At 49.3% G+C, this 4,768-nt stretch overlaps 1 long non-coding RNA gene across 1 annotated transcript; it reads right to left on the reverse strand.

Annotated features, from left to right (window-relative positions):
- Positions 1–1,825: 1,825 nt before the first annotated feature.
- LOC121033373 (uncharacterized) lies at positions 1,826–3,472 on the reverse strand. Its single transcript, XR_005791859.1, has 2 exons — positions 2,214–3,472; positions 1,826–2,068 (listed from the first exon to the last, which is right to left on the reverse strand). It is a non-coding gene; the product is annotated as an uncharacterized LOC121033373 (long non-coding RNA).
- Between the last annotated feature and the right edge of the window lie 1,296 nt (positions 3,473–4,768).

Below are 4,768 nucleotides of genomic sequence, written 5' to 3' on the forward strand. Positions count from 1 at the left end.
CGTGAGTGCACCAGTGGAGGCTGACCTGGGGGCTGGGCCCCCAGGTCACCCAGCTGTTTTGTTTTCTCCATCCCTGACTTCTGTTCAATCCCGGGCCGTGTCACTTCCATATTCTGATGTATTGTGCTGGGCCTGCTCAACCTTATGACTAAACGAGCCTTTCAGAATCTGGCTCACAATGGGCATCTCTGGCCCCATTACATTTTGATATCTCACGATCAGGAGTCTTACCTCTATGAGGCCAAGTGGCTTGTAGAAGTTGGTTTCTGAATGGTTTGTAATTCTCTAATGCGGATGGGCACCCTGGTACCAAAGGGTCAGCCGGGTCATATGGCCCACGTGGCAGGGCCACTTGCATTGCATTGTGCTTCCTTTTAGAGGTGTGAGGACCTGTGCTTCCTTTTAGAGGTGTGAGGGTCAAGATGCTATAATTTGACCTTCCCATTGGAAGCGCTATCCTGCCGTGCTCCAAACTACTGTGCCCCTAAAACCTTTACTGATATGGCAGGGAACCTTTGTAGGATTATGTAGGACCCCCACCCTGTGAAGTGTGAGGTCTCCGATGCACTTGCCACTTCTTACTCCTCTTGTCTGATTAAAATGGTATCGTTGATGGAGTAAACCAATGTGACGTTCTGCAAAAAGTCCAGATGGTTCAGGCTCTGCAGATTGTATCATGACCGAGGATGAGAGAGAAAACATGGTCCTGGGACAAGAGCGTAAATGTAAGCTGCTATACTCTCTGTATGAAAAGTACGGCGTCAGTCCTCCAGGATTTGACTGGCTTCTATAGGAGCTAGACCGGGGAATTAATTGAAAATCGGCTGGAGATCATCACCTCTGTGTCTTTTAGGTCTGAAGGGTGGCTCTAATCTCTGCCATTCTCCGTGGGACATGATAGTTTTGGCTTTTATGGTACTGTATCATGGTTTTTTGAAAGAGAAATCTTCAGCTGTTCTCATTACAGTAGCTCTTACCCAGAGGAAAAAGAACCAAAGAAGGGTTCTACTTCCACTGCATGCGTGCATTCCAATTATCCATTCAGGGACTGGGTGAGCCCACGGATTCACTGTATTCATCATGAGCCTGACGTGAGCCGGGACTCAGCTTGTAACGTGGCCCCCAGATGCTTCTACTCAAACAGCAGTCCATGATTTGTTTCAGATCCCTGGGGATCAATATCAATACAGATCCTGAACCTAAAAGCCCTCAATATGTCTAGATATTCCCCTTTCCCCAGCATACAGTTACCCAAATAAATGGCCATACATCTGTTTGAGGAAGGACCGGGGACTTTTGCCTCATTCTTTCCCCTTGGGAACCAGCCTCTCTGTCAGCCAATGAGTTATGGGTCTGAAAAGTGGCTCCGATCTTACTAAATAAGCGTTCTAATTTTTTTTTAACTTTATTGGTTCAGCTTCCCTCATATTCCTGATTATCCATTTGTGGTTTCTTTTGATTGTATAAATTGAGAAATATTCTTACTGGCTGCCTACCTGTTTATCGTCTACATAAAAAATAGGAAATAGATACAACTAGTATATTGGTACAGAAGGCCCAATATCCAAACAATAGGAGCTCCCGAGAGAAAACAGAAAATGAAAAAACAAAACAAAACCTTTAAAAGCCTTTCTTAGAACAAAAGGACAGGACTTCCTGCTTGAGAGGGTCCCCGAGGGGCCACCTACGCAATGAATGGACAAGGGTCACATCTAGACACATTATTATGAAATTTCTAACACGAGATATAAAAAAGACTCTAAAAGTTCTGGAAAGAAAAAAAACAAGACAAAAAAAAAAAAAAACAACAACAAAGACAACATGCAAAGGGCCTAGAGCTGTAATTACATTGGCCTTCCAACATCTCAATGTGTCTCAGAGGCATTCATGCTTTTGTGTATTTGCAGATATCATTTTCTGATTCGGTAATGGCTCTTTCTTCTTTTTCTCAAACTTGTTTTGGCCTCTGTTTTTTGTGTTAGAGGATTTCCTCAAACATCTGGTAGTCCTTGGCTCTCCATCCAAGTTCAAATACAAGACACTAGAAAGTGGGCTGGCACAGGGTATGCTGGAAGACAATGGAACGAAGCCTTCAAAATTCTGAGGGGAAAAAAGTTACTTCCAACATAGTATCTCATACCCAGCCAAAATGTAGTCAAATGTAGGTACAGAATAAACCTCATTTTCAGTCACGCAAGGGGTCATATTTTTACCTCCTTTCCTGCCGTGGATCCATTTCCAGGAAGCCCCTAGAGGATATTCCCTCTCTTCTCTCCCCACCACAGTGTACAGTGAACATCCGGAGTCCAGTCAGTAGGGGCTCCCATACGGCACAGGGACTGGGTGAGCTCCCAGAAAGCTGGAGAAGCCAGCTCCCAGAATACTGACTCCCAGCTGACCTAAAAAGACAAATCCACACTGGAGCTGGCTGACAGAGGGCTCCAGGAGGGCATGCTTCTAAGGGGAACATGGAGGAAACTGAGAGGCTCCCTCAGGCACCTGCAGGTGTGGAAGTATGCAGGTTCACACTTCCAACAGAGTATGGAGATGAGGTAGACAAGAACACGGAAAATCCACGCAGAGAAACAGAAAATGAAGACCAAGGGGATCATTGACGGCAGGGCGAACAGAAACGGTTGTACAAGAAAGTAAATGCAATGAGACCATATGGCTTAGCCACGAGGGCATTCAAACAGCCCTAATGTCAAATATCATGCCTGAAGGGTACTTTAACACAAAATTAATTAAAATTAAAAGCAGAGGGGCTGAGGGTATAGACGACCGCGGAATCTGTATCTTGATGGTAGGAAACCCGTGCATGGTTTTGAAAAATCGAGAAGCAGAGACGTGGAGTTTAAAGACCAGAGACAAAGGCCATTGTTTCTAGGAAGGAAAATGGAAGCAGGGGGGCAGGGAAGGGCGGACTTTTGTGATAGACTTTACAGGACACTCCGCTTTTCTTGCAGCGGTGTATACACTTGGCTGTCCCCAAAATTAACATGAAACGCCACTTTTGAGGCATCTGATTAGATGTCCAAGCTCCTCCAAGTTTCCCCATTCTGAGCTGCTGGCTGCTTACTCTCATGGGCCTGTGCCCTTGGCTTTTCTCACATCCGGGCTCTTCTTCTTTTCTCCCACTCCTCCTCTGGCCACGAGGCAGACACTGTGGGAATGCGGCCGGAGGGAGGTTTTCGAGGCGCAAGCCCCAGGCTAACGCGGCCCCCTCGGCCGGGCGGTGGGAGGCTCCGGTGGGACAGGGGAGAGCCCTGGCTGCAGAGAGCTTTAAATCGGTGATCACACCCGTGAAACGTGGTCTGCTGTTTAACCTCACTCGCGCCGCCAATTCTGAATTTCAGTGGCAAAATACTCCCCGAAAATAGTATTTTGGTGGCCTCCATTTTAGAACAAATTGCTGTGGTTACGGTGTGACCTTTAACATTATCTTTGTAAGCGTGGCTGCCGTCGATAAATCACTGCGGACAGACCCCCACCAAATGGCTCCAGGAAATGACTGCAGAAAATTCTGGCGGAGGCGGGGACGGGGGCGGGGGACACCGGTCCCCAGAGCGGACCTGGTGCGGGTCTCGGGCGCGCCGCCGCCCAGAATCCGGACCCCAGGCGGCAGGTCTGAGCTGGGCGGCCCCCGCCCGCCAGCCGCGGAGGGACCGCGAGGTGGCCGGGACGGTGCCGAAAACTGCGCGCGGGGCGCCTCCGCTGTCCCCGCTTCGTGCTCGTGCCGCGCAGCGGCGACCCGCACCCAAAGCGGCGCGAGACCAAATTGGCCTCCCGCTGTGCTAGGTCTGGCTCGGGAGAGAAAGGCCCGCGGCGCAGGCGGTGCCCGGGCAGCCAAGGCCGCGGGGCGGGAGTGGGGCTGGGCGCCCTGGGGAGGGGGCCTGGTACAGAGGGGAAGGGGAAGGGGAAGGCGGGGCGGGGGCGAGATGAGCACCCCTTCTGTCCTGCTCCTTCTTCTGCGCTTCCTCTCTCCCTGCTTGCGGTTGGGGGCTAAGCCACTCCGGCCTTTCATTTAGCTTTTTTTTTTTCTTTTTTTTCTTGCTAAGGATGTGGTCCTGGAGATGACTTGTACCTGAGTTTTGTAAAGGGATGTGCGATCTATTTGGAGTTGGCTTTCCTTCTCAGAGACACAAATGTTCCTTCGCCCAGAGTATTTGGAGAAACTTCTTTTTAAACTGGAGTAGATGATCCCTAAGCTCTCTTATAAAAGAAGGGTGCTTTTTTTTTTTTTAATTTTTTTTTCAACGTTTATTTATTTTTTTTTTTTTGGGACAGAGAGAGACAGAGCATGAACGGGGGAGGGGCAGAGAGAGAGGGAGACACAGAATCGGAAACAGGCTCCAGGCTCTGAGCCATCAGCCCAGAGCCTGATGCGGGGCCCGAACTCACGGACCGCGAGATCGTGACCTGGCTGAAGTCGGACGCTTAACCGACTGCGCCACCCAGGCGCCCCAGAAGGGTGCTTTTTAAAAAGACCCATTCAGGGTGTTAAATAATACATCATTGTTTTCAAATTAGATTTCCAGGATAACCATACCCAAGCACTTGATGCTTGTGTTTCTATGGGATCTTGTGTAACTGTAATGCCCGAAGTTCCGAAACCTCCCACAAAAGTCCACCAGAGTCCTAAGTCAAAGCCAAGCGGCAAGGGTCGTTTATTGCAGGTTCGAACCTGGTCCCCTGCGCACTCTTCGCCGGTGACGCAAGAGGCCTTGATCAGGGTTGGTACAGCGTTTTTATAGACAGAGACAAATAG

The sequence above is a fragment of the Herpailurus yagouaroundi genome, unplaced genomic scaffold (genome assembly GCF_014898765.1).
Source record: "Herpailurus yagouaroundi ecotype Mexico unplaced genomic scaffold, PumYag 159, whole genome shotgun sequence".
Classification (NCBI taxonomy): domain Eukaryota; kingdom Metazoa; phylum Chordata; class Mammalia; order Carnivora; family Felidae; genus Herpailurus; species Herpailurus yagouaroundi.